Source organism: Rhinolophus hipposideros (assembly GCF_964194185.1).
Source record: "Rhinolophus hipposideros genome assembly, chromosome: X".
Classification (NCBI taxonomy): domain Eukaryota; kingdom Metazoa; phylum Chordata; class Mammalia; order Chiroptera; family Rhinolophidae; genus Rhinolophus; species Rhinolophus hipposideros.
In genome coordinates, this window is record NC_138046.1 from 85,391,759 (window position 1) to 85,409,154 (window position 17,396).

The 17,396-nt window shown below is 42.7% G+C and overlaps 1 protein-coding gene across 7 annotated transcripts in view; it reads right to left on the reverse strand.

Moving 5' to 3' along the window:
• LOC308495324 (putative G antigen family E member 3) overlaps positions 1 to 17,396 on the reverse strand; it is a 37,073-nt gene that overhangs the window by 11,520 nt on the left and 8,157 nt on the right. For 3 of the 7 annotated variants that reach the window (XM_081043304.1, XM_081043303.1, XM_081043301.1), the window contains exon 2: positions 9,003 to 9,305. The exons of 2 other annotated variants lie outside the window; for them this stretch is intronic. The gene's annotated coding sequence lies outside the window, so the exon portion shown is untranslated. Of the gene's footprint in view, positions 1 to 8,449; positions 8,899 to 9,002; positions 9,306 to 17,396 lie in introns of all 7 variants that reach the window. 2 more of the 7 variants (XM_081043300.1, XM_081043299.1) reach the window with 1 other exon arrangement.

Consider the following 17,396-nt stretch of genomic DNA (forward strand, 5'->3'; position numbering starts at 1 on the left):
AATTCCTATCAATCTACCAATGACGTTTTTCACAGAAATAGAACATATAATCCTGAAATATGTATGGGACCATAAAAACCCCGGATAGCCTCAGCAATCTTGAGAAATAAGAACAAAGTGGGAGGCATAACGATACCTGATTTCAAACTATACTACAAGGCTACAGTAATCAAAACAGCATGGTACTGGCATAAAAATAGACACATAGATCAATGGAACAGAATAGAGAGTCCAGAAGTAAATCCATGCCTATATGCCCATCTAATGTATGACAATGGAAGGAAGAATGTATGATGGGGTAAAGACAGTCTGTTCAATAAGTACTGTTGGGAAACCTGGACAGACACATGCAAGAAAATGAAGCTGGACCACCTCCTTACACCATATACAAAAATAAATTCAAAATGGCTTAAAGACTTAAATGTAAGATCTGAAACCATAAAATATCTAGAAGAAAATATAGGAAGAAACTTCATTGACATTACCCGGAGTAAAATTTTCACTGATATATCCCCTCGCGCGAGGGAAGTAAGAGAAAAAATAAACATGTGGGATTACATCAAACTAAAAAGTTTTTTCACAGCAAAGGAAACCATCAATAAAACAAAAAGGGATCCTACTGAATGGGAAAAGTTATTTGCCAATGATATATCTAATAAGGGATTAATATCACAAATCTATAAAAAACTTACTCAACTCAACTCCATAAGAAAAAACAACCCAATTAAAAAATGGGCAGAGGACTTGAGGAGACATTTTTCTAAAAAGGACATACAGAAGGCAAGAAGACATATGAAGAAATGCTCAACCTCACTAACCATCAGAGAAATGCAAATAAAAACCACAATGAGATACCACCTCAATCCACTCAAAATGGCTATCATCAATAAATCAACAAACAACAAATGTTGGCGGGCATGTGAAGAAAAGGGAACGCTAGTGCACTGTTGGTGGGATTGCAGATTAGTGCAGCCACTATGGAAAACAGTATGGAGGTATCTCAGGAATCTGAAAATGGAACTACCCTATGATCCAGTAATTCCACTCCTAGGCATCTACCCGGAGAAATCCAAAACTCCGATTCAAAAATCAGTATGCACTCCTATGTTTATTGGAGCACTTTACACAATAGCCAAGATATGGAAACAACCGAAATGCCCATCGGTAGATGACTGGATTAAGAAGCTGTGGTACATTTATACAATGGAGTATTACGCAGCCATAAAGAAGAAAGAAATCTTATCATTTGCAACAACATGGATGGATCTAGAGAACATTATGTTAAGTGAAATAAGTCAGAAAGAGAAAGACAAGTACCATATGATCTCACTTATATGCGGAATCTGAAGAAAAGAATATGTGAATGAACTAATCAGAGACGGTTTTGAGGGCACAAAGCAAAAACCGAGAGTTGTTAGATGGGCAGGGGGCGGGAGGGGGGTTGGGGATGATTGGAAAGGTGAAGGGATTAGGAAGCAGCTGGTAACCACAAGATGGCCTCAGGGTTTTCTGAAAATTAATTTGGGGAACTTATTCAATAGTGTCGTAAAGATTCTGTTGGGTATCCGATGGACATGCGTCCTATTTGGGAGACCACCTCAGAGATACTGTGGATGCCTGATCATGGCATTGTACACCAGAAGCTAAACATTAATGAATGCCAACTATAATTTTATATATATACTGTGATGGCTGGGTGTGAGGTCCGAGGGATAATGGATGGGGGAAGGGGGGTTCACAGTGTGAGGGATGTAAATGATGAACGTCTAAATATTACCTTGTCTTGTACACCTGAAACTAATAAAAAATCAAAATTAAAAAAAAAAAGATGTAGGGGTTGAAAAATGACATTTGGTACTTTTTGATGAACAGTTAATGTGTCTTTTAGGGAGTTGGTCTAATGAAGAATAAAGTTGTTTTCAACTTTTATCTCTTTAGGCGGGATATTACTCGATTTGAAAAGTTATGTCGATGAAGCTAGTGTGAATAAAAACTCTTCTCAATTTACACAGAATCTCTGTGCACGTATCTTTTCCACTGTTTTACATTGCTGATAAGTTTTGTCTGGGAAGTAGCACACGTAAGGGAAAGTCAGGAAGGGACAGAAATAAGAAAGTGCTTTTTATACTACATATATAAAACTTTGTTTTACGTAAACTTAATGATAACACTCAAACAAATCCTGAACTGAGACATGTAACATGAAAAAAGAGGAAGCACCGGGAAAAATCATAGAATACCACCACATTAAAATAACAGACAGGAACAAAGGGCAATGAAACAATGTAGACAACGAAATACTGTAGATATTATTTTGTGTAAACACAAAATAAAAGTTAAAATGGAAATAGGAAATCCTCATATATCAATATAGTCACCCTAAATGTCAATGGAATGAACTCACCCATACAAAGGCACAGAGTAGCGGACTGATCAGAAAACGATCCCCAACCTTATGCTGCCTCCAAGAGACACATCTCAGCTACAAGACAGATACAGACTTAAACTGAAAGTGTGGAGAATGATACTCGAAATAAATGGTCGCCAGAGAAAATCAGGCGTAGTCATACTTATATGAGACAAAAGAGGCTTCAGGATAAAAAAGTAACAAGAACAAAGATGGACGTTTCATAATGATAAACGGGACAATATAAGAAGACATATTTGTCAATATGTATACCCTTAATTGGCAAGGAACAAAATATACAAAGCAACTCCTAGCAGAACGAAAGGGAGAAATCACAAAAGCACAACTATAGTAGGGGACCCAAGAACAGCATTGACAGGCTTGAAAAGATTATCCAAACAGAAAATCGGTGAGGAAATATCAGCCTTAATGACACATTAGAACAAATTAACATAATGGACATTTACAGAGCATGTCAACCTACAACACCAGGCAACACATTCTTTTCTAGTGTATATGGAACATTTTCAACCATGGACCGTATGCTGGGACATAAAACTAGCTTCACCAAATTTAAGAAGTTTGAAATCATAACAAGCAGATGCTCTGATCACAAGGCTTTGAAATTGGATATCAACCGTGAAAAGGAAGCAGGAAAAACCACAAATATGTGCAGATAAGCAACATGCTATTGAAGAATGACGGGGTCATGGAAGAAATACAAGGAGAGATCAAAAGATTCATACAAACAAATGAGAATGAAAATCGCCCTATCAAAATTACTGGGATGCCGCGAAAGCAGTAAAAAGAGGGAAATGTATATCACTACAGGCATATCTCAAGAAACAAGAAATATCCCAATACACAACCTAACATTATACCTTAAAACTGGAAAAAGTAGAACAAACAAAACACAAAGTCAGCAGAAGACATGGAAGAATGAAAGTTAGAGCAGAACTAAGCTAAATAGAGAAAAAAGACAAGGGAAAGAATAAATGCAAGAAAAAGCTAGTCTGTTGAAAACCTCAACAACTTTGGCAAACCTTTGGTTAGATACAGTTACGGTAAGTAGAGAAAAGACACAAATAAACAAAATCAGAAATGAAAGACGAGAGGTTAGCACAGGTACCACGGAAATACAAAGAATCATACAAGAATACCATGAAGGAATATATGCTACCAAATTGAATAACGTAGAAGAAATGGAAAGTTCTCAGAAACATGTAGCCTTCCTAGACTGAATCATGAAGAACTGGAAAATCTAAATAGAATGATCAACAGTAAGGAAATTGAATCAGTCATCCAAAACCTTCCCAAAAGCAAAAGGCCAGGACTTGATGGCTTTACGAGGGAATTCTACCAAACATTCAAAGAGGATCTAACATCTGTCCTCCTCAGACACTTCCAAAAACTTGGGAAGAACAGGCGATACTTCCTAACTCATTTTATGAGGCCAACATAGCCCTGATACCAAAATCTGGTGAGCATAACAGAAAAAATGAAAACTATGAAACAATATGTCGGATGAATACTGATGAAAAAAGCATCGTAAAATACTAGCAAATCGAATACAACAACACATTAAAAAGGTAATCCATCACGATTAAGTGGAGTTCATTCCGGGGGCACAAAGATGGTTCAGCATACCCAATTGTATCCATGTGATGTACTACATAAACAAAATAAAGGATAAAAGCCATATACTTATATCAATAGATGCAGGAAAAGCATATTACAAGATATTGTGATTCCCCAAAAACAAGACCTACCCGAATAATCAGTTCTAAAGCGTGTTTTTGAGACAAAATTAACATAAGACCTGGGCTTATTTTACTATAGTATAAGACCGGGTCTCCTTTTAGTAGAAGACTGGGTCTTATTTTACTATTATATAAGACCAGATCTTATATAATATAAAATATAAGACCGGGTCTTATATTACTTTTTGCTCCAAAAGACACGTTAGCGCTGACTGTCCACCTAGCTCTTATTCCTGGGGACAACACCCATTTAACATTAAAACACTTCAGAAAATAGCTATAGAAGGAAAATACCCTAAAACAATGAATTCCATATGTGACAAACCCTCAGCTAATTTCATAATTAACAGTGAAAAGATGAAGCCGTTTGTTCTACGTTCAGGAACAACACACGGCTGCCCCAATCACTGGTGTTATTCAATATAGTATTGGAAGTCCTCGCCAGAGCAATCACGCAACAGAAACAAATAAAAGGCATCCACATTGGGAATGAAGAAGTTAAGTTGTCAGTTTTGCAGATCACAGGATTCTTTATATAGAAAACCCTAAAGATACACCAAACAGCTATTACAAACAGTAAAGGAACACAATAAAGTTGCTGGCTACAATATCAATGTACAAAAACCCATAGCTTTCCTACATACTAACAACAAAAAATAAATGAAAAAGAAATCCTTTTGGAAGTGCCAGAAAAAGAATAAAATACCCAGGAACATACTTAACACATGATGTCAAGGACCTATACACTGGAAAGTACAAGACATTTCAAAAACAAAGTGAAGTTGACACAAAGAAAGGGAAAGACATTCCGTGTTCATGGATTGGAAGAATCAGCATATTTAAAATGTCCTATTACCCAAAGCAACATACAGACTTAATGCAATCCGCCTCCAAGTTCCAGTGGCATTTTTTTAAACAAATAAAGAATAAATCATCAGATTTGTATGGAATCACAAAAGACCACGAATAGCCAAAGCAACCTTCCAAATAATGAACAAGCCTGGAGGTATCACTCTCCTGACTTCAGCGTGTACTACAAAGCGACAATGATCAAAACAGCATGGTATTGGCAGGAAACAGACACACAGAACAATGGCAGAGAATTGGAAAGCCAAAAATAAACCCACATAAACATGGGCAGACAAATTCTGACACATGAGCCAAAAAACGTACCATGGATTAAAAAAAGCCTCTTCAACAAATGGTGCTCGTAAATAGGAAAGCCACGTACAAAGGACTGAAACTAGACTGTAATCTAAAAGTGGATCCAAGACCTCAACATAAGACCTGAAATAATAAATTGCATAGAAGAAAGCATAGGTACGAAACTTATGAACCTTGGATTCAAAGAGGATTTTATGAATTTGACTTCAAAGGCAAGGGAAGTCAACGCTAAAATAAATCAATGGGACTATAACGAACAAAAAAAAGTTCTGCATACCACAAGCACCATTAACAAAAGAAAGAGGCAACCATTCGAAAGAGAGAAGATATTTGGAAACCACACCTCTGATTAGAGGCTAATATCCAAAATATATTCAAATCACCGACACCTCAATAACAAAAATGATACTATCCAATGAAAAAATGGACAGGGAACCTGAACGGGGACTTCTCCCAAGAAGACACATAAAGCCCAAGAAATATATGTAATAATCCGCAATTTCACCAGCTATTAGGGAAATACAAATCAAAACCTAAAGGAGATACCACCTCACACCTGTTAGAATGGCTACCATCAACAACACAAATAACAAGTTTTGCAAAGGCTGTGCGGAAAATGGAACCCTCATAGACTGTTGATGTGTATGGAAATTGGTACGGGCACTATGGAAAACACTGTGGGGGTTACTAACAAAAAATAAGAATAGAATTGCCATATGATGCCCCAATCCATCTACTGGGTATCAACCCCAAAAATATGAAAACATTTATCCATAAAGATAGGAGTATACGGACTCCGATGTTGATAGCAGCATTAGTTTCGGTGGCCAAGACACGGAAACAACCAACGTGTCCTTCGATAGTTGATTGGATAAAGACCACGTGGTATCTAGACACAATGGACTACTTCTCTGCCATAAGAAAAGTTGAAATACTGCCATTTGTGACAGAAAGGAAGGATCTTGAGATTATTATGGTAAGCGAAATAAGTCAGACAGAAAAAGTCGAGAAGCATATGACTTCATTCATATGAGGGATACAAAACTGAAAGCAACAAAATGTGAAAGAAAGGAAGAAAGAAAGAAGGAAGGAGAGAGAGAGAGAGAGAGAGAGAGAGAGAGAGAGAGAGAGAGAGAGAGAGAGAGAGAGAGAGAGAGAAAGAAGGAAAGAAAGAAAGAAAGAAAGAAAGAAAGAAAGAAAGAAAGAAAGAAAGAAAGAAAGAAAGAAAGAAAGAGATAACTTATAGACAGACAACAGTTTACATGTTATCAGAGGGTTCGGGGGGATGGGGATGGTAGAAGAGGGTAAAAGGGGTGAAATATATTGAAGAACTCACTCTGGGTGCTGAGCACACAATATCATATATGTATGTATTACAAATGTACACTTGAAACCTATGTAATTTTACTCACAGTTGACACCACAATAAATTAAATTAAAAACTAAAAAACTGAAATAAATAAAAGATTTGTTATAAAAAAGAAAAAACCTGAGATCACCAAACCCTTTTTTGTCTAGGGAACAGATGTAAAATTCTATGACTTTGTAGGCCACGGGTAGTATTCATGGTGTACAGCTCTTTTAGGAAAATGATGCATTAAAAGATAAAAAGGATTCTTAGCTCAAAAGGATAGAGAAACAAGCCAAGGGCAGGATTTAGCCAGCAAGCCATACGTTTCTAGCCCGTGGGTTATATTTGAATCCAAGTAGTTGAATATGAGTTTTCAACTCGCAATCCTAATAATAGTAATGGAGAGTGCCACTTCTATGGATGCAAGTGACGATTGACTTCTGCAATTACAACAGGTACTCAAAGTGGTTACCATCTGTATCCACATACTTCTGATTGCGATGAACTACTGCTTCAGCACAGATAACATGTCTTGAAATGCGTATATATATTTTTGGCACCCCAGTATTATCCTGTCTATTCTATTCCTGTGGAGAACACTGCCTGATACACATTATGGTAACGGAGAGGTTGTAGAGAACACACATTTTAAGAATCAGTTTTCAGACTTTGTCCTTGTGTTTCTGGAACCGGCTGTCTAACTTGATCAGACTTAAAGAAAGTAATGGCTCTGATCTCAGTGGGAAAGAGAGCAGGGAGAGTGACTGGATTTTATAGAGATATGCAAAATATCTGCATTGGATACGCTTAGTCAACCACTCATAGGAAGTAAGCAACTAACTGATCCTGAATGTGATACTTGGGAACATTGTTGAAAAAGTAAGGAATATACAGACACCGGTTGGTTTCTTGTAATGTCCCAGGAGAAAGTGGTTAAACAACAAGGTGACTTCCGGGATTTGAATTCCCAGCTCAAGAGCCAGCAAAAAACCCAAGTTCTTCTAGCTGTGCCCTGAAGGAGAACCTCATATCCGGTATCCACAGGGCTGAAATCGCTGAAAACCAAATGCAGATTCCTTCTGCAATTGGCTAACTTACAAAGCTTGCTGAAGTCCTATCCTTGTAAGGTGTCTACTATTAAAGCCAGGACAACTGATGTGGAAAGAACTGGATCCTGTAAGTTGGGATGAACCTGGGGATATTCAGCCCCTAAATTCTGATGAGTTCTTTGGCAGTGGAAGGAGTCTCCCCAGCCCCCCAGCAATGAGTCTTCTCTGCCCAGTAGTGGTTTCCAGAACCTCAGTAGGACAGGCCTTTCCAAATCTATCTGAGGGATTAACCCTGCACTGTCTGAGGATATGGCGATGCACCCCCCACCCCCGTGCTTTAGATGACATGCAATACACTGCTAAGCATTCTCAGATCTCTCCCCCATCATTATTTGTCTTTGCCTGTACCTCCATCACCAGATGCTTCTCCCAGCAGGCCTCTGGAGGTGAGCTCAGAGTCGGACCAATGATGAGATGTGCTCACTCCTCTGAACCTGAGAGGGGCTGCCCAGAAGGCAAAAGTGCAGGAATTCTTGAGGGCCAGAGAAACTCAGTGACCCAAAGGAACCACAGAGGATGGTCTCATCATAAATTCTAACTGGGAACGGAAGATCATGGTAGGTAGTGGCGTACAAGGCCTAGAACTTCTTGAGCAAAAGGCTAATCTGCACCTCAAGCGAGCAACATCCCTTGGTCTTATGTATCTAGGATAACGTACCTGTGAAATGTCAGAGTCGTTTTCTTTTACAGACCCTTCCCAGGAACGACAACAGGCACCAGGCCACAAATCCACGAAACTCCTCACCGTGATGATCTTGCCAAAATACCATCTCTGTTTACTGCTAATGACAAACACTAAGGGTCCTGTACCCACCAATGTAAAGGAAGTATGTATCTCTCCATTGAACTTTCTGTCCAATCCCGGAATTTTCCCCGCTGTGTTTTCTCCCACCTCCCTCATTTGCCAGCAATGAATTTCACGTCACTTGTCCTCATCTTTTCTCCTTTGATTCTAAATGTATAAAACAAAATGCAACACTGCCATTCTCCAGAGCATTTTCTCCATCTGTTGATAGCTTGCTTCTGTGCACATGCTCCGTTTGGTGCAAATAAATTCCAAGACATTCCGAGAAAAAATTCCATAGGAATGGATGTTCTTACATTGACCTAATGGAGCGGAAGGGATTCAAGGGCAAAGGGGATTAGAATGTTAGAGTGGATTTGCCAATTAACAGCTCCACATGCAAACTGGGAGGGCACAGAACACATACCTTTCACCAACACGATGAGAAACACATGTGTGAGGAGGATCCCGGCATCCCTCCTGGAAGCCCAATGTGATAGCTCTTCACTGTCGTATAGAACTTACAGTTGCACCGCAGCCACTCAGGAGGAAAAGCTACATGAACTTGGATCCCATAGCGGCAGTATGTGGACGCTGAGGAGGCCAGGGCAGCACTGAATGGCCACAGGCCAGGTGGGTGCGGTTCCCCTAATGCACAGCAGTCACAGCCGCAATCGCAAGAGTCTGACTTCCACACACTGACCTTGTAGACGAGGTAACCGTGGTGATCCTAGGAGCGAAACACATAGAGGCCCACTAAGTTTTTCTGGGTCTATGTAAACAAAAAGTTCTAGATCAAATGAGCGAGTCTAATTCAACTCACGGAAACACAGACTCACGGCCCACGTTTAATTCCCAGACGTGACCCACTTTACAGGTGCCGAACCTCTTAAATGTAAAGGAGGCCGGGCTCCCTTGCGGAATTATCCTGGGACACTAGTGGAAACTTATGCTGTACGTCTTTCTTCCAACTTTCCCGGAGGAGAACTTTTACCATGGAACTCGACTTCGGTGGACAGGAATTCATCAGGATGAAACCCTAAATGTAGTAAGCAATTTTACACAGGTTCCCATAAGGCATGTCCCCTTTGCCTGAGGCAGTTATTTCGTGAGCCAGCTGTAAGGATGAATTCCTTGCTGGGAATGCTTGCATTGAACAAACCACTGAGTTCCTAAGGTGTGGGCAGGAAGACCAAGGTGAGGGAGGGAGAGGCGGGCTATCAGTCCATTGTGGCAAACTGGGAGTAAGCTGGAAATTAGAACCCAAGTCCATAGCCGGGAGATACCCTGATGGAAGAGTCACATTCTGTGTGTTGTGTCCTTCCCCATCTTGCAGCTTCTGACAGGAATCCTACCAGGAAGGCAGCTAGCCGATATCACAAATATAGGGCCGATCCTCTCAGCTCCATGTTAGGTTCTCCCATCAGAGAACAAGCACCTTTCCCTGGGCAAGTGACTTCGACAAAGCAGCAGATGGGATGTTTCCCTAGTTGATGGGCTCACGGAGGGGTGTCTTACATCTGGAAAGGTCCCAGAGTTCCAGTTCTCTTCACTGAGCCTCCTTGCAGGTCAGCACAGCTCCTGCCGAGGACAACACAGCCCAGCGCAGCAACATCAGGTTTCAGCACAGAGTCAGGCGGGCCATTTAGGATCTGTGCATTTCCCATTCCAAAGAAGCCACAGGCTTTGCTTTGCAGCAGCAACGCAAGAGCTGCAAGGGCACACAGCATTTTCCCACGTCCAAGGGACAAGCCAGGCTATCTGAAGCCTCGTTTATCGCGTGGGTCTTAGAGCCCACATGGCCCAGTGAAAAATACACTCATACGCCCGACATCATCAGATATCTGATGGACCACGTATCTAATTTCACAAGCGTTACCTAGAAACTGAAAATTGCTTCAAGAACCGAAATGTGTATCTCCATTTACACACTGCCTTTTTTTCTTGTCTCCCTTATTCCACAGTCAACCATGTGAGCAAAAACATGAGACATACAAACATATTACCATTTTAACATTCAGAGCTTATATTCCCATCTGCTCACCAGAGTCAAACAGCAAGGGAGGTGGATCCCATTCATACCTTTATTTTGTCGTTTCCCTGATGGGGACGATCCCTCTAGCATTTGGTAAATTAGAAGTATGTACCATTTGACAACAATTTTGCCATACATCCAGATGCCATAGCCATGAAACAAAAAAGCCATTTGAAAATGCCTTTGTTTGGTGTTATCGCAATTCCAGGGTTAACGGCATGACTTCCTTTTGAGATCCGGAAAGGAATGCCAGTAGCAGACTTCAATAGCAGCAACAAAAGTGAAGAAGAGCCTTGGAAGGTGTTTTCTTTTTCTCCCTTGTGTTGTCTGTGGCTTTTCTCCAGCCCAGGAATTGATTTCATTTTCCCTCCCACTTGGAGGAGATAGAAACTCGCAATGTGAACATATGTTGCCCACCGAAATCTTACCTTTTTCAATCCTAAGGCCTTTTTCCATCCTGCCTAGAGAAGAGAACACAAACCAAAGTCATCAAGTCCCAGTGCTTTTCTCTCCTGTCCCACTGTCCAGTGTGGTGAAAGGAGCCAAGGAAAACAGTGATCTCAGTGTCCCACTGGTGAGTCTGTTATTTGCAATTTCCGTAAGTGACACACACTGAGCAAATGGTCTCAGGACAAGATAAAACAGTTTTGCTCTGAAAATCAACCGGTAATGAGCCAGTATCAGGAAAATCGCAGGCCCAAAGGGGGTCCATGTTCACCCCTCTGTTGGGGAAGCTGCCTGCAAAAGGGACAGGAGCCAAGAGGAGTGATGAGTGCAGGAGCAGTCCCTGAGCAGGGGGAAGGCATGGGACCCTGAGCACAGGTGAGGGCTGGCTGGAGTCAGGAGCAGGTACGCTCAGGGGCAGCAGGGCATGCCAGGGGAGAAGCACCTCGACTGGGTTTGAGAAGCTCAGGGAACTCCCCCCTCATAGCTTCTGTGCTCTGCACGAATTATTAGGAGAGGTCATTGGGATGGAAGCCGGGTCCCTGTGAGTAAGGCAGAGGTGTAGGAAGCTGACAGGGAAAGTAAGAAGCAGTGCTCTCCTGGTCATGGATTGAAGATGAACCCTTCAGTAAGAAGTCGGGTTTTCTCATCAAAGCTCAGGTACTGTCATGTAGGGTGTCATGCAGGATCTCAGCTCCTGCTCCTCAGCTAAGAACGCAGGACATGGTGAGGCCAAAAAGTAACACTCATGAAGCCATAGATAGGGGAGTCTTACACTCAATTCTCGAAGGCGGCTGGGTTGTAGACACAGGAAGCAGGAGCCACATCATTTGCAACCTACTGTCCGCTTATCTGTCAACCAAACTCCCTTGCTGGCTGCAATCCGCAGTGCTAACTGCAATCTGCTTCTAGCTCAGCCACCATCTTCTTGCCCCCATTTTCTGCTAATGTAGCCAAGGCAGTTATATTGGTGGCCAAGGGCTCACTGGTTACAGCTGCCTGCCAACGAGTCACAGCTGATGGCCATCCAGTCACAGTCAATGGCCCTTTTCTACCCCAGTGAGCACCTTTCCACGAGGGGCCCAGAGCCTGGAAACTGCACTCCTGCCTCTGTCCCCACACCAGTGCTTGTCCATGAGCACCGGGATGGTCGGTTGCCCAGGAGAAAATCCCTAAGGAGACACTCCAGGTTTGATCCAGTCAAGCTCCTGGGCCATGAGGCCCTGGGGAGGGTTCCCTGGACTGAGGACTGACAGGAGGCAAGTGAGTGTGTCACCAGTAGTGGGTGTTCACAGGCAGGTGGAGGTAGGGGGAGGGGTGATGGGGAACAAGGTCTGGGAGGATAGGAGGAAGAGCTGGGGTTGGCACTGTCCCTCAGTTGTAAGGGAGGGGCAGGTGGAGCAACTGGGTAACAAGTGACCCTGTCCCTCAACTGAAAGTTTGCCACAGGGACTGGAAGGAAAGTTCTACCAGATGTGGGATCCCAGACTGACACCAACCTAACAGGTCAGTGCGCAGGCCCAGAACCCATCAATTACACCAGAGCTCCAGCCCTGTGGGTGCAGGAGTCCTGTGTAGAAGAACATGTCATGCTGTTCCTATGGTTTCAAGGGCGGGACTTAGGAAGAGGCCAGTTGGTTTTGGTGCCCAGAAGTCTCTTCGGCTGAGGTTTGCTTTATCTGGCCTTTATTGGCATGAAGTCCTTACACAGATTCTGTGGTGTTTTTCCTGAAAACTAGAAATAAAGGAGCAGGTTGTGTCAGGAATGTGCACGCTCAGTTTCTCTGAACATTAGATGGCACTGTGGCACCGTATAACTTGTCCCTGCCCCGCCCTTCGTGTTTGAAAAAAACTACTCCATGTCTCCGTGGCAATAAATGGCTGCTTCTCTGTAAGTCCCCCTGTGCCAGGCACAATGGTGGGAAAAAGGCTCCCTTCAGTAGCATCCCTACTGGAAACCAAGTGTCCAGGCTCCATAGAATCTTGTGTTTCTGCTGATGGAAACGTCTTGTCACCAGTTTTCCTCCTATTGTTTTCGGTTTTTATCCATGTATTCTCCACGTACCCTAGTCACTTCAAGCTGCCTGGAGAATATTTGGAGGCCTCACAACTATAACAAAGCAATCACAGTCCCATCCCCCCAGGATGACCAGTATTGACTTGGGAAGAATTTCGTTACTGCTTTTCTGAAGTATAAAGGTGCACAGTAAACACTATGAGATTCATATGGCATGGTGACTTCACCAGATTTTATGAAACTCAGAGCATCAGTTAGCTGTTCAAAACATCATTTGAAAACGCTTGAAAATGTTTAATTCATTTCTCTTGCTGAAAGTAGAAGTAGTAAAAAGAGTGAAAATATTGTATTTCGTAACCTGACATTGACAACAGAAAGAACCCAATTCCTTTCTCAAAGTGAAATAGCATCTTGCAACCTTCCCAAGGTCAGCAGCTACATTTTTGCCCGTCTGTTTCTTTGCTTAGAGTTCTATTTTCATTGTATGAAATGCATTTGTTTAGTCTGTCCTCTAGCATGCTTACCTTATGTTCCCTGTGGTGAGGGCCAACTGTCCCCTTCATCCTGCCCAGGGGCAGGGAGATTAGAGAACCCACTCAGAAGAGAAGTCATACATTCACTCCTAATTTTGCTGTCAGGCGATAAAGGAAATTCTTCCATTTGCAGTCATTTGGGAAGGCAGAGAACAGATGACAGAAAAATTGAGAAATCCTCCACCACCCAATCACTTTCACCTTGTTTTGCATATCAGCTTCAAGTTTACATCCTTCTAATAGTGCAGTATGCAGTAAGGAACTCTGGAGTCTCAGTGGTTGACGTTAGGTAATTCATTTATCTTCTGGAAATTCCACTTTCTCTATCATCCGCACGTGCACCTTCCACATTTGCTACTTTGTGTTTCAAACATAAAGAAGAACGCCAGGACTAACGTCTTGCGTAAATCCATGACCACGTTTTAGATAATGTGTCTTGCCTGGATTCCTACACGTGGATACACTTGCCACTTTCCCTTAACTTGGAACCCAGGCCAGTGCCTGTGTCATTGTATCCAGACAGTACTGACAGTGCTTTAAGTGCCTGCTAGGTGACAGGTGAAAACTATGTCGCTACTCTTTCAAAAAGGCTTTTAACAATCATTTCTGAGATTCAATATCCATGTCTGTATTTAATTACAGTGCGTTTAATTTGTACCTACCTCATGAAGAACAGAATACTGGAAATTCATATAAAGAGATTTAATTAACTTTAAAATGAGTACCTGAGAAAATGAGAAAACCAGACATGAGAATTTTCATAGACTATGAAGTTTCATGGACGTGAAGTTAATTCGCTAAGTCCATGTCTCCTCTGCTTGTTTTCTTTTCATTCTGATACCTACACCCCTTACCAAGGGCATCCATCATGTCCAAGCAAGAACTGCCCACTGGCCTGTGGAAACATATGATCCAGGCTACGGTCAGGGACAGGAGACCAAGAACACACTGCTCCTTCTCCCCACTTCTTGACTCAATTCCTGGACCTTGTACATCCCTCTTCCTTCCTCTCTGAAAAGAATGGGGTGATAATGAGCAGAGTTCATCATCTTATAGCAGACGTTGTAAATTAATTAAAACAGGCCCCAGTTTTCCTTGCTTCAACCCTTGTCTCCTTGAATTTTTTTCTGACTTCTCTTCCATTGTGCACCTGTGTTGGCACCTCCTCTTACCCTCTAATCAGAACAAGCAACAAGACGCACAAAAACAGCTCTCAAGCAACTTTTCTCCCATCCAAGCACTAACCAGGCCCGACCCTGCTTAGCTTCCGAGATCAGACGAGATCGGGCGCGTTCAGGGTGGTATGGCCGTAGACTCAAGCAACTTTTCTGAAGGCTGCTGGAATGAGATTTGCAGCAAGGGTCGGACAAGCAGCAGAACCAATTCCCAGCCTCTCCAACCACACATTAGCAGCTGTTACAGAAACTGTAACCTGGGAACAGCAGTCATGGACCTCTCTTCTCCTTTCCCTGCACAGGGAACTCTGCTCTCATTTCCGTCTACATGGGCTTCTCATGTCCTTTCCGTAGCCGTGGACCTTCCTTCTACACTCCCTGTACAGTCTCCAGTTCTGCTTCAGCTCAGAGTGGTCCCTGGTCTGAAGGTGACACACATCAGCTGGATGAAGCCTTTAACCTCCATTTGAATCACTTGACCTGGATTCTTTTATCCCCAGGTGCTACCACTGGTTTGACCCCAATTTCCCAACAGCAACAGGACAGAATTCCACAGGGTCACTTGCATAAACGAAAGTCACCACTGGTCAATAGGAAGCATTTTCTCAGGCTTCTACCAGTGTTCCCAATAGTGAGACTGCAGGGAAACGTGTGCCCTGAGTCATCATAGGGTTCAGGTTCTACAGACACCTGTGGCAGGGACCTAAGTCGCAGAATCTTCTCATCTGATAATGGACATAATTATACTAACCTACCAGATAAGGTTTCTCTCATGAATGAGACGACAGTACGTACAGAGGGCTTAGTGCACTGCCTGACACACAGTATATACGCAAACGTCTTCGCCACATGATTTTGTAACAGGTCGGATCACCAGCTCTGGAATCCTAACTTCCGGGGGAGTAAAGCGTTTCCCTACGTCCTTAAATTTGAAACAATGGGTGTCTGTGTCAGAATAACGCAACAAAAGATGCCATTAGTTAGCAAATATGGCAATTATGATTTCCCATTTGGAAAAGATCCTTCATGAAAAGCTCCCTACACTGAAATAAAGGCTGCAATCCGTCTCGGTTTTGGTCTTTGATGCTGCTACAGTCCATTGACTCATTAATTCAGGGTAATGTCTAGTGTATGAAGACGATATCAAAAATATATTAGCTTTAAAGAGATATGTTTCTCTTTGTGATAATCTTTCCATTACAACTAGGGCATGTATAGGTGCTCACCGCGTAGGGGATCTAAGCTCTGGGTCACAATTAGCGTCTGTCCCCTAAGGATGGGCCAGTTCATGTTTATAATTTCCCCCTTCTCCATTCTTCCTTTCGTGTCTGGGGCACTGGCATCAGCGGGAATATTACGGTATGTAGACCACGGATATTGAACACTCCAGAAGAGGAAAGCTAACGCTTCCTAGAACGAATTCCACCACATGCAGAAAAAGCAGAGTTTTGACTGGGAGCAGGGGCCCTATCACCACCCCTTCCCTGGTTGGGACTCCATGTTCAACTAATAGCGCAGTGCAAGTGCCCTTCTTAAAATGGAACAAACAGCAGCTCAGAAAGCAAAGCAGCGCAGAGAGCAAAAACGGTAAGGCTGGTAGCCCAGGAACTGGAAGGGAGTTCTCCTGAGCCCTGGCGCAAGGCCGTCCAGGAGACCGGAGTGGAAGAAAATACTAGGGAAGAACTGGGTGTCCCATAAGCTGGCATTTTTATTGTAAAGAAGTCACGATCAATGTGTTCAAACGTTTTGTGGTCAGTACTGTTTAAATTGAAACTTATTTGTAAGGAACCTGGGACTGTAGTTATGTGAGGCTTGAGAGAAATGAATGTAAGAAGTCTTAAGTGGACTTAGTGAGAAAGACCGCTGCGTTCAGATCAGGCTGGCTTCATACACGCTGCTGGCACCTGCCTTGTTCCCAATCCAATAGCAGGGCCGGCTATGGGCCCCTAAGGTCATGTTCAGTGTATTCTTTATACCCACATTTACAAAAGCTTTCTACATTTTACAACACCTCACCGTTACTTTTCTGTACAATGACGTTAAATATGAAAACGATTTTCAAACACGAAAAACTGACTTGAAACCCCAAGGAGGGAGAGGTCATGATGCAAAAATGAACGATTAAGTATACTGAAAATGCAGGCCTTTTGAAGAAAAATCTCTAAGGACATTTAGCGCAAAACACTAATAATGGCCTTGGCGGGGTGACAGGACTGTGGTTTGGGTCAGTCCTCAGTACATTCATCTGTCCTCCAAATTTTCTACCCTGACATGTGAGGGCGTTTCATCACTGAAGAAACTCTGGATACAGGCCCAGCCAAGGCCAAACCACATGTGGCAAGACAGTGACCAGCGCATTCAGAGAAACGGAAACACAAGTCCCTGAGGAACCCAAGCAGCCCAGTAGAAGAAGAGCTAATTTTGAAGGCAAATGGGTTTTTGTTCCCAGGCACAACCTTTTCAAAACAGATGCACTCAAAGGGAGCCCAACAAACAGTAAGTTCCAGTGCAGCGCGCAGGCGCAGAAGGAAAAAACCGTTTTGCAGTGAAGACACTGCCGAGTTTTTTCAAACGAGAAGGGCGGGGGAGAGGGGAGACGGCGGCTGCGCGTCACCAC